Raw genomic sequence first — 13,562 nt, 5'->3', positions numbered from 1 at the left:
TTGGACAGAGTTGCTGAGTTCCAGGGACCACGCTCGTCGTGCTGAGAGGGGACCCAGAGGACCGGTGATGCAGTCTTTTGTTGCCTGCGGTTGCAGGGGGAAGATTCCGTCGACCCATGGGAGATTTCTTCAGAGCTCCTGGTGCAGAAAAGAGGCAGGCTACCCCCAGAGCATGCACCACCTGGAAACAGTCGAGAAAGTCGGCAGGATGAAGCAATGTAAGGTTGCTAGTAGTTGTCTTGCTACTTTGTTGCGGTTTTGCAGGCGTCCTGAGCAGTCAGCGGTCGATCCTTTGGCAGAAGTTGAAGAGGGAGATGCAGAAGAACTCTGGTGAGCTCTTGCATTCGTTATCTGAAGAATTCCCTAAAGCAGAGACCCTAAATAGCCAGAAAAGGAGGTTTGGCTACCTAGGAAGGAGGATTGGCTACCAAGAGAGGTAAGAACCTATCAGAAGGAGCCTCTGACGTAACCTGCTGGCACTGACCACTCAGAGCAGTCCAGTGTGCCACAGACACCTCTGTTTCCAAGATGGCAGAGGTCTGGGACTCACTGGAGGAGCTCTGGGCACCTCCCCTGGGAGGTGCAGGTCAGGGGAGTGGTCACTCCCCTTTCCTTTGTGCAGTTTCGCGCCAGAGCAGGGATGGGGGATCCCTAAACCGGTGTAGACTGGCTTATGCATAGATGGGCACCATCTGTGCCCATCAAAGCATTTCCAGAGGCTGGGGGAGGGTACTCCTCCCCAGCCTTCACACCTATTTCCAAAGGGAGAGGGTGTTACACCCTCTCTCAGAGGAAATCCTTTGTTCTGCCTTCCTGGGCCAGGGCTGCCTGGACCCCAGGAGGGTAAAAACCTGTCTGAGGGGTTGGCAGCAGCAGCAGCTGCAGTGGAGACAACGGAAAGGCAGTTTGGCAGTACCCGGGTTCCGTGCTAGAGACCCGGGGGATCATGGAATTGTCCCCCCCAATGCCAGAATGGCATTCCATGATCTTAGACATGTTACATGGCCATGTTCGGAGTTACCATTGTGATGCTGTACATAGGTAGTGACCTATGTACAGTGCACACGTGTAATGGTGTCCCCGCACTCACAAAGTCCAGGGAATTTGCCCTGAAATATGTGGGGGCACCTTGGCTAGTGCCAGGGTGCCCACACACTAAGTAACTTTGCACCCAACCTTCACCAGGTGAAGGTTAGACATATAGGTGACTTATAAGTTACTTAAGTGCAGTGGTAAATGGCTGTGAAATAATGTGGACGTTATTTCACTCAGGCTGCACTGGCAGGCCTGTGTAAGAATTGTCAGAGCTCCTATGGGTGGCAAAAAAAATGCTGCAGCCCATAGGGGTACCTCAGTACCACATACTAGGGAATTATATGGGTGCACCAGTATGCCAATGTGAATTGGTAAATTTAGTCACTAGCCTGTTAGTGACAAATTTGGAAAGCAGAGAGAGCATAACCACTGAGGTTCTGGTAGCAGAGCCTCAGTGAGACAGTTAGGCATCACACAGGGAACACATACAGGGCACATACTTATGAGCACTGGGGTCCTGCCTGGCAGGGTCCCAGTGACACATAGACTAAAACAACATATATACAGTGAAATATGGGGGTAACATGCCAGGCAAGATGGTACTTTCCTACAGTGTGGTGGTGTGATTTGGCTTTACTCTGTTTATTTCATTAAATTGGTATTTATTACATAAGTAACTAACCACACTAAGATTGCATTTGTCTGTCTTATTTCGACCTGCAACAATACCTCATTTCACCAATTACATGTTTTTCTTGCTTGGTTGCTTTTAGGTGCTCAAGAGATGAGGCATCACATCACCCGCAGTGTTGCCAAAGAGAAGATCTGTACAGTTAAGTTCTCAAATCTCTTCCTTTTGTGCATCTTAGTGCCACTGCCAACTGAGAGCTTCAGGGTGGCCCCAAATAAAGCTGCTACGAAGAAAGTGGTCAGTGAGAAGAATCAGCTTTTCACTAGTGGCGTGCCGCCACAATGTTTTTTGGGAGACGTGTGCCTGCCACAACAGCTACAGGAGAGGAACTTGGGAGCAACATTCTAGCATCTACAACCGTGCCTCAACTTAAGCCCAAGACCATGTCTGTCACTGAGACTGCTACTGCAATCATGGTCACACCAACAAGCAGTGATGTTGCACTGGATTTGTCCCTTTCATAAAGTAGTATCCAATCCTTTCACGACACAGAGCAAAGGGTACAACAGCCGCAGCCAATAATAGTAGATATTCCTGAAGTTGGAGCAGAACAGTAGGTTGAGCTTCCTGCCTGGCAAGAACCTCTTCTTTTAGAATCAATGGCTCCAGATCTCCAGCAAGATGAGGAAAGGCTACTGCTCCACCATCTTCTTAAAGCACCACTTCTGATGACAATGATAGGGACATTGAGTGGCCCCGGCAGAGTACACAAGATGCCAGGAGAGGCAAGGAAAAATAAAAGTTCCTAAAAGCCTTAGAATTTTGGGAGTGGATGATGGTGAGGAGGATGATAACGGTGAGCCAGTCATGGTGTAAGCTGGTACTAAGGAGTCCAACATAACTATCCAACCTGTTCCGAGGGATGTGGTACAGGCAGCACCACCAGCTCCCATCTGTACCAACTAGTACCTCAGTAGAAGGATGCACTGCATAACACACTTTGAGGCTACATTTCAAATGCTACCTGCATCAATGGCCCTAGAAAAGAAGAAAACCAAGGCTACAATTATAGGCATGTTTAGGTAGGAGAGGCCCTGCGACCACAACCATCCGATGGCACATTTTTACAATGGGAAGCTGGCAAAAATGTTACATCTGGACCTCCTCCCTTTTTCCTTTTGTGGAAGGATTTTGCCTGAGTTGCTGTTCCAGCACTGCATCACAATGTGTTGCAATTGGTTGGACAAGCTTTGCAGCAAAGTGTTGTCCAAACTATCCACCCGATGACAGACATGTGGACCAGTTGTCAGGCTACTGTTTACATGTGCATCACTGCACACTGAATCTCTTTTGTAGGAGTAAAGCAATAGCTATCTATAGGTCTTGTCCCTGAAGAAATATTTGAGAGTGTTTGGCAGCATGCAATAGTAGCCATGTTGCCATGGAGAAATCACATACAGCTACAAACATCTTGGTTGAATTTAATACCAAGATGTCCAGATGGCTGCGACCCAGAGGTCCCCGAATTGAATTTGTTTCCATGGACAATGGCAGTAACATAGTCAAAACCATAGTCAAATACTGTCATTGTGGTAGTCTGGTCTCAGTCTTCCTAAAGTTATGAAATAGTATGACCTTCTAACTCTTTAAATCTAGTTGACAGTGGGGAAAACCCTTTGATTAATCCTACATTTGGAGTTTGCATAGGCGTGAGCGGCACCTTCTGTGGTCCCTGTTAGTGTGCTAGTCTGCTACTACTATTATCACCCCCTTAAGATGCCACCTTGAGAAAACCCTGCAGGAAACTCCCTCACTTCATCTATTCAGGTAAGAGAAGAACTATGGATTGACGAGAACTTGTTTTGCTAGTAGTTAACTTCAAATGAAGAAGATGTTGGTTGTGTGAATCTAGGTTTTTGTAGGCAAAATAGGAAATGGCAATCATTCCCTAGTGGTCAATATAGTTGCTGAGGGTAGTAGAGCGAGGGTATAAGTAAATGACATGCACATTTTTTGCAGATTCAAAAAAAAACAAACAGGCTACACTAAAAGACAGCAGTGCACACCAAAACATCAAAGTAAACATTTAAGGCATACTTCAAGTAAAATAAAGTATCCCTTTTTATTTTTATCAACTAGAAAACTCACCCTCTGCATCCACAACAGGTTCATCCCTCTCCCAAAAAAATAGCCCTGTCATCAAAAATTCCAACAAGAACCGAAATGAAACCTGGTCCCAACTCCCTCCCCACCCTCTCCACCCACAAGTACCTCCCACCCAAAAAAACACTAAAAAAGGGGTCAGAAGAGGGCATTGTCTATTTGGGTCCAGAGCTGGTCCAGGCTTTGCTCAATCCTGGCAGGCCAGCTCTCCATACCGTTCAGGATAGGTTGAAGCAATATACTCTCATTGCGGGAGGGGGTAGCAGCAGGTGCAGTCAGGGACCCTTACAGCTGGCAGTGGAATCTGCGATGTAGTGGCTGGGAGGGTTGAGGCTGGGGCTGTCATGTGGATGAACTGGGTCCTGGGTTCTGGGTCAGAGGCACCTATTTCCTCCTCTTCCTTCACCAGGACTACCAGCTGCTGGTAGCAAGCCTGTATACTCTCAAGCCTCTGCTACCACGGATGGCCCACTATCTCCTGCCTGGTGGGTGGTACTGGTCAACCAGCATGTGTAGCCATATTGAAAACAATAAAAATAAAAAAGACTCATTGTTAACAATGCTCTGAGCAAACACTTCTTCAAAAGTAGGCAGTGGATAGCAAAGTAGCAGTACATTTCTGGTCCCCTAGGAACATTGGAATTGGATGTGATTATGATTAGGAGAGTCATAGGGCCAATTGTATTTGTTTACCCACGCATGCCTCAAATAAAATTCACTGACTGGTAGTAAAGAATGAAGGCAGAATAGCACCAGATTAATCAATCAATCAGAAGCTTCTTGTAAAGCGCAAGTTTGTCACCCGGTGTTGTCCAGTGGCTGGTGTGGTGCTGAGGTGCTTGCCCGGCTAGTGATGGCTGTTGAAGAGCCAGGTCTTGAGTAAGGGGATGTGCGCAGGGGGAGGTTGTTCCAGTATTTGGCAGCGAGTTGGGAGAAGGAGCGTCCTCTGAAGCACTCATGGAAGAGACAACGGGCATGGGCTTTGGTGAGGGTAGCTGAGTGGAGTTCTTTGGAAGGTTGGTGGAACATGAGGCAGTGGTTGACATAGGTGGGTCCAGTGCTGTGGAGGGCTTTGTAGGTATGCATGAGGAGTTTGAAGAGGCTTCTGTGCTGAACGAGGTAGGGAGTGATGCAGGTTCTTCTGGGGAGTTGGAGGATGAGCCTTGCTGCAACGTTCTTGATGGTTTGGAGGTGTTTAAAGAGCTGCTTTATGATTCCAGCATAGAGTGAGTTACTGTACTTGAGGCGGCTGGAGATTAGGGCCTGGGTGACTGTTTTCCTGGAGGAGATGGGTATCCATCAGGAGATCTTGTGGAACATGCAGCGGATGTGGAACCAAGCAGAGGAGACAGCATTGATCTGTTGTTTCATGGTCAGTTGGGTGTCCAGGATGATTCCTAGGGTGCATGCATGGCTCGAGGGTGCTGTTGGGGTCCAAGGGTGGTGGGCCACCATGAGTAGTCCTAGGGGGAATGCTTGTTGCCAAAGGTGAGGTTCTCTGTTTTTGTCAGTTAAGCTTGAGGCAGTTGGTCCTCATCCAGGCAGCGATGTCAGTCATGGTGTTTTGGGAGTTGGTTTGGGTGATGGTGGCATTGTCTGTGAGCTACAGGATACGCTGGGTCATTGGCGTAGGAAACAATGTTGAGTCCTTGGATGCGTGCGATGTCGGCCAGGGAAGACATGTAGGTGTTGAAGAGGGTAGGTGCTAAGGGACAAGCCCTGTGGAAAACCACAGGTGATATCTTAGAGGAAGAATACATAGGGTTGGAGGAGGATGCTCTGTGTTCGGCTGGATAGGTAGGAGGTGATCTACTTGAGTGTGTTGTTTTGAATGCTGATATTGTGGAGTCTGGAGACAAGAGAGTGGTGGGAGACGGTGTCAAAAGCTGCAGGTAGGTCAAGGAGGATGAGGGCTGCCCATCCTTTGAGGTCAATAAAGCATCTGATATCATTGGTTGCTGTGATCAGGGCAGTCTTGGTGCTGCAGTTTGTCCAGAAGCCAGATTGGGATGGGTCGAGTAGGTGGTTTTGTTTGAGGTACTGGCGATTGATGGCTTTTTCCAGTACTCTAATGGGGAACGGGAGAACGGGAGAATTTAGATGGGGGTGATATTTTTTGTGCTCATTGGGATTAGCTGAGGGTTTCTTTAAAAGGGGCTTGACCTCAGTGTGTTTCCAGGCATTGGGGACGGTGTCTGTTGTGATGAAGGTGTTGAAGATTTCTGGAAGGGGTGCTCCAATTACTTCTTTTCCTAGGTTGTAGAAGTGGTGCGGGCAGGGGTTTATGGATGTATCCGGAGTGGACAGAGGTCATAATGGCAATGGTGTCTTTGGTAGAGAGCTGCTTCCACTCAGTGATCAGTTGGTGATGGGTTGGGGTGCAGGGGACCTCGAGGCTTGTCAGCTGGGAATCAAAGTTGCTGTATATAACCAATAGTATTCTTAAAGTAAACTAAACATAGCTTTCCTCTGAGTGTAGCAGCATGTTATTAAAAAAGAAAAGTGAGCATTGGAGAACACAAACACAATAATACAGTTAAATCTCACCAAGCCCCAGAATTGCTAAGCCTAGCAGGTCAAGCAGGTCCTGCTTGCAGTCTATGATATTCACACAGTGGTGCATCATCTGCTGGGTGGTGCACTTTACCTGGCTGGTGCACTACACATACTGGTACACCCTCTACTAATGCAGCTGACACTCCCACTCCCACCCTCTACCAATGAAGCTGGCCCTCACACAGGGTGTATCCACTGTGTATTGCCAGCATGGAGGAGAGGTGGCACTGCACATAATACATGAGTGCTGCCACCTCCAACTCACAAAAGATGAGGCGGGACTGCACTTGGTGGCACTGCTGCGCACAAGGTAGGAGGATGCTGCTGCTGGCTGCTTGGGAAGGCTTTGGGCCGCTGCTCCTCTGCTTGCCACCCTGCTCTGCCATGGCACAGCTCAACTGCATAGACCTATTCCTAACCAAAGAGAAAAGGTTTTCAGAGTAAGCCCTACCTAAATTTGCAGAATTGTATGTGTTCCCTACTGCAAACAATCCTACTGTGTCCAACTCTGACTTGCCCAAGATGGTGAAAGCTTTCCCCATTTGTGCACAGCCTTGGTGCCCACCCCAGAGGTGTGCACCAGGAAATGAGTAACCCCTCCTCTGTGGGCACTTCAAACCAGTTCTTGGGGAAGGATCTCTGCTACAGGGATTGGTATGTGTGTCTGAGTGGAGGAACAAAGCAGGACCCTGTCCAGGTGTCAGCTAATATTTGCCTGTCACAGACTAGGCGTCTCTAAAGTTAATAAAGTTATTGGAAACAGCCCAGGTGGTCATCCTGTCATAGACACAGAAACACCTCCCCCTACCAGAGCCTTTATTAATCTCTAGGAGCACTTCTTACACTCATCGAGGGTGGCTATTCAGCTGCCAAGTGGCAGTTGTAGTTCATGCAAATAAGCCAGCAGAAACCCTCTACAAACCCAACTTTCAAAGTGATAAATATTTCACAAGGTGTTTCCTAGATTGCAATGGCATTATTACATTTCATATAGAATCCCAATGCTTTCTAATGGACCAGCCCACCATTCTACAGTGATAAAAAGCTTTTAGGGTATTCCCACTTCAAGGAAATCTAATACACACTTTTACAGGTTCTACTTTTAAATGCCATACTCCCTGCCTTATGGGTATAAAGGTTGACTTATTGTAAACTTGAAATTGTATTTTAAGTCTGGCTGGGTCTATGGGCTCAGGAAAGAGACTTGCATGTAACTGAATGTGAGACCTCTGCACATGGGGAAGAGACATCAGCATGGCAGTGTATAGGAGACATGTGCATGGCAATGAACAGAAAAATGACATATGCCTGAAAGAAATGAGACACACATTCCCTTAAGACACATAAATATTGTGCACATGATAAGATTAGCTTCTTTACTCTTTATGTTTTGGGTCCTTCAGCCACCATTCTGTTTGAAAGATGCTTCCTATAATTAAGAAGGAGAGAACTTTCACTGAGGTTAATACAGCCCTGATAGTAAATTTGCTAAATACTAAAAGCATTTATATGAGCTGCCTTCATTGTCCATAAGTGGAACCCAGAAGGTAGCCTGATGGCAGGAGGTTGCAAATGGTGTGAATGAATTTGGAGAGGATTTTCACATCGTGGGGACACTAAAAGAAATAGCAAGATGAGCAAAGTCAGGTGAAGGAAAGTTCTCCATGATTCAGCTGGTGGAAGTTTTTCCTAGATGGATGACTGGAGCCTCTTTCCATATGATCTCACCTTGAGAAGGACACCCTCTCCACAATAAAACCCCTAACTGCGATATATGAGTTGTCACTTCACAACGCATACTGAAATTTCACAATTAGGAGTATAGCCAATTACCTAATGTGGTGACAGATAAGATAATAACCCATCAATTCCCTCTACCCCTCTAAAAACCAAACCTAAAAGCACTCACCCATATTTGTCCATCACATATACCTGCATTGTTAGTTGCACATAGCAAGCCCTATAAAAATGTACATATTATATTCAGCTGAGGGCAGAAGCCATTGCAACTGCTGCAGTGCAACACACAGGGCTGATCTTGCAACACAAACCACGTATACAGACAGGTATGTCTCTATGGTAGCAAACTAGCACTCTATAGAGGGTTCTTTTTGCTTGTTTTTTTAAATTCAAAGCATACATTTTATTGTGCTTTTTTCGGTGCCTTTTAATTGTACTAAAATTCACCCTTATCATCTATATTAGCTCACTTATATATTATAATAATAATAATGTTTTAATTCTTTACTGGTAATGCCCCGTGATGTTGTCCCATTCAACTCTTGCTACAACATCGACTTCTGCTCTTAGCAGTGCAACAACACCTCGACTGGCACACATGGTACACACTGAAAAGTTAATTCTCTGCTCCTTTGCCTCAGTATGTATTACTGACAGGTTGTTGTACACCCTTTGTCACAAATACCTGTTGGCCCAATGCTCAATATGGCATCCTTTTCTTTCAGATATCATTACAGTCATTAAAAAATGGCCATGAAAATTGGCAATGTGAGGGAAGCACTATAAGATCTATTAGATCTTCTGTTAACTTAAAGATTATCGGTTTGTTTTCCTCTCAAACTAAGTAGTAAATGTTTTGGTTTACAGTGACTTACTCTGTTGTGTATGTCTCCCCTGTACTCTTCTGTCATACCACAGCCCCTGGTATCAAACCTGAAAATATCCACTAGTAGGAAACCAAAGGACACCTGGCAGAAGAAAGTAGGCCCTCGATAATTCCGCTATCAGTTAAGTCTGGGAACGTATGATCTTAAATTCTACATTTCCTCATTGTTCCTTTCTGTTGGAGTTGGCCCTCTCTGAAGGGTCACCCCAAACTGTTTGCTTTCACCCTTCCTGTTTTCTGAATTTTGTTGAATGTTGTTGGCATTTGGACTTTATTAATGCTAACCAGTGCTAAAGTGCTTGTGTTCTCTCCTTAAAACATGGTACAATTGGCTTACAGCAGAATGGCATATTTAATTAACTTACAATTCCCTAGTATATGGTACTGTATATACCCAGGGCCTGTAAAATAAATGCTACTGGTGGACCTGCAACACTTATTCTGCTATTATCTGAAGATGCACTTTGAAACATGTCTCAGACCTAAAAATATTGCTTGTACTACAGTTTTAAAACTACCAATTCGACCTGACAAGATAAACCTTTTGCCAGGCCTAAACCTTGCTTTTAATACATATAAGAAATCCCTAAGGTACATGCCTGTGAATCACTTGTCTTTTTTGTATTCCCCCAGACAAAGGCGGACTAGATGTTGGCAGGATGGGCAATCCTGCCAGGAACGTTAGGAAATAGCTGTTCCCTGTCTCACTTAAAATTCAAAGGGCTGCATTCAGAATGCACACAAAGCAACCTGACACTAGTCTTTTTTTAACCTGAGACTGCTTTTTAGCTTTGGCAGGGAAAGTAAAGAACTTTCCAAAACAAGATTTGGGAGTAGCTAGGAAGTCCCTCATCTTCAAAGGCTGGCACTAGGCAGAAATATTTGACCCTCCAAAAAAAAATCTTCAGTACACTCCTGGACCTGTGGACACTTCAAAAAAAGGACTGCCTTGTTCCCTAGAGGACTGCCCTCATTCTTGAATCCTGCCTTGTTCCACAGAGGACTGCCCTGCTTCTACCAGAGGACCCATTTATGGTGCAACAATGCGGCCCACACCGACCTGCAACACAAAGCTATGGTGAATGTGACTCTTCACGCTACAGCAAACACCAGCAAGGACTGGTAACTCAGTTCTACATTTTGCACTATAGCAATGACAGACCACAATGATAGTAAATGTAAAGCTCCAGAAACACCCATGTGTAACTTCAACTGGATCTGTGTGCTACAGCAAGGTCTGCCCGAGTGCCAGGCCTGCTCTTCCCACCACAGTGCTGATCATCCAGGACTCTCTCCTTGCTCCTCACTGCCTCCTCCACCACAAACAGAACTCTTCATGCAAAAATTTGAGGAGCTAACTTTTTTAACTGGACTAACATGGGCATGTATACAGCCAGTGCTTCATCTCAGTTGGACTGAAATTGTGATTTTCACTTGGTCTAACACGACCATATGACCAATAGCAGTTTTGTGCTTTTAGGCACTGTACTTACCTAAAACATTGAAATTCATTATCTCCAGTCTCACTGATTCAATTTTTGTTGTTTTGGTATATTTTCATTTATCATGGTACCCTGTATTTTTCAAAATTGGTATGGCGGTTTTCTTGTGTTGTGTTTTCACTTTGTTACTGCCAAAGTGCTGCATAAATACTTAACACAATGCCTCTAAGTTAAGCCTGACTACTTTTTTGCAAGTTACCTAAGAGGTCTAGTATAGGTTAATTTAGTGACATTTGTTATTCATTCAGACAAAGACTGTGGTTGTTGCTTAAGAAGGGTTTACACCGCCCTCAATCAATAATCCAATTTCTCACACTTTCACTAACTCAGTTTCCCCTTTATTTGTAAGTATATGAAATGTTTAAGGATTTATTTCACAGTGTTGTATAATCTCATGCATGTCTCTCTAATGTATAATTTTGGTCATGATGATGTATATTGATGAAATGTATATTGTCTCTCTATAGTTGCTGGATCTGGGCATACTTTGGGAACACCAACTACAAGGACCCAAATTCAACAGCTGAGATCACAGGGGGTCTCCAAAAATATTTGGCTAGCATTGATGAGTTGCATTGTTGAAATATAATAATCTCATCAATATATCAGCCATTAATACAATAGATTGAATTAGTCGCTGGTGGTATTAATGTTATTCCTTGTTTGCAGAACAATTATTACAGTACTGTGTTGATAATTTGACATAAAACTAAATTTAATGTACTTCAACTGTTAAAAATACTCTTCCTACAGGGCTGAGGCCATTGAGCCAGACAATATTGCTGAACCATCTACAAGAAGAGGATGGTTGGCAATCTGAGGATATCATCTGACGTTCCTCTGAGATACAATATCTGTGGCCAGCACTGCTCATCAAGAAGAGATTGGGGAGAAGGAGTCCCAGGATGAGGAGGAGGGCATTGTTACCCCCACACAGAACATCTTCGAGAAGGCCAATTCAGAGGGTTGACATTTCTCAGCCATTAGTTAAGCAGCCACGGATGCTAGTTTTGCCTGTTCAACATTCACTTTCCCATATCCCTCAAGTCACAGGTCTCTCTGTGTAATTTCCTAGACTCTCCCATGAATGGGCATTTGTGGTCTTCTCTCAATAATCTGAGGGAGAGTATACCACTGGTGACTAGTAGCTATCACTGATTCATAAATCTTTCACACTCTGTTGGTCAGGTAAAATGGCCACAGATGTGAGAGGTTTGACATTCATTAATGCAGCTCACTGGGAGGATCCGTTCTACCAAAAACCAACTAGTTTTTGGCAAGTTATTCATGCTAATGGGGATACTCGTTATGAGATCTCAGACTCACGAAAAGGACACCCTTAGATGATTTACAAGCAGACCTGTGCCTTGGACCGTGATGCAAAATAATACCAAAACACAGTAAAGATGTACCCTTAATAGGTAAGAACTTTTAGAGATGAGAGTGCAAGACATTATGGCCCTCATTATGAAATTGGAGGTAAATGCTGCCTACTGCCACGGCGACGGCCGCCAACATACCGTCGCTGTGGCTACCAGCCGCCAACCGCATTATGACCGTAGACGGAATTCCGCCAGAAGGCTGGCGGAATTCCGTCAACGGTCATGGCGGCGGATGGAGGTAAGGTGGCGCTGCTGCCAGCAGCAGTGCCACACTAGCAAAACACCACCTACTGTATCATGTTCCATGTTACGGCTTGGCAGTGTTTTGCTGGCGGACGCTGCTGCTGGCAGCAGCATCGCATCCCGTCTCCTGCCAGAGGACCCCCTGCAAGCAGGCAAGTTGGGTTCTCCGACAGGAGAGGGGGTGGGGGTGGTTTTTGCATGTGTGGGGGGTGTGTCTTTTTTTTTTATGCGTGCATGTGGGTGTGAGTCGCGTGGAATGCGTGCGTGAATGATTGAATGTGAGTGTACGTGTATGTTGTTTGCTGTGAATGCGTGTGTGCGACAATGTTTGTTAGTGTGTGTTGCGGTGTGTGGGTATGTATGTGTTCATTCGTGGGTGGATGTGGGTATGGGTGTGTGTATGAGTGTGTATATGTGTACGTGTGGGTGTGTAAATGTGTGTGGAGAAGTGTAGCTCAATGGTTAGAGCGGCAGACCCTGAAGCAGAGATCTGGCTCAAGACCAGGGTTCAAGTCCTGCTTCGGCAGGTCTTGGGCTCAATTCCCCTTGACCAGATAATTCTCGCCTCGGTGCCTAATCTAATTCATGGGTCCCACTCTGCAACTCTGGGCAATAGCTTGCTTAATCTCCACAACGGCCCCAACAGCGCTTGGATGCCTGGCTTCACCCTGGGGGTGCTCAGGAGTGGGCGCCTCACAGGGAAAAGCCAGGAGGGGTTCCATAGCGGTATGAGTACAGCGCCTTGAGACCCTAATGGTTGAGTAGTGCGCTATACAAGTGCTAATTTACATTTTCATGTGTGTGTGGGAGAGGGAGGGAGAGGGTGAGGGAAGGAATACGATTGCCACGAAAACCATGGAGGTAGGCGTGTCATTATTCCGAGGGTGGGATTGTGACAGCCGTCTGGCTCGAGACTGAAGTCTCCAGCCCAGCAGCCATTACCACCCTGACGGACGGAGTGGTACATTGGCGGTTTGGCTTGAGCCAAACCGCCAATGTCATAATTTGGAAAAAGGTACTGCCAGCCTGTTGGCAGTACCTTTCCCCAAATTACAGCTGTCCGCCAGGGTCATAATGACCCCCTTTGTCTTGGCTATGAAGACATCAGAGGAAATAGGCAAAACATGCCAAAGTCATGACCAAAGCATGAAGAGACACGGAGACACCACAACATGAAAAGTACACAACTGCCTACTTCATAACATTGCTATCTCCACCTCCACCACTTTCCACACCTCCACCACCTGTATTACATCTGAGAGAGTGTAGCTTATATAACCTAAATTAGCATGAAAGGTTTATGAATTAAGGTGTGATGATGCCGCGTAGAAACTATAATGATAGCAATTTTGCTTAGACGTGCGCTTGAATTGTGACCACGATGAGTGGCCATCAATGTATACGCAAACTAATAATGATGACCA

Source organism: Pleurodeles waltl, chromosome 2_1, assembly GCF_031143425.1.
Source record: "Pleurodeles waltl isolate 20211129_DDA chromosome 2_1, aPleWal1.hap1.20221129, whole genome shotgun sequence".
NCBI classification, from domain to species: Eukaryota; Metazoa; Chordata; class Amphibia; order Caudata; family Salamandridae; genus Pleurodeles; species Pleurodeles waltl.
The sequence above is the reverse complement of the archived record's forward strand: the minus strand, read 5'-3'. Positions refer to the sequence as shown.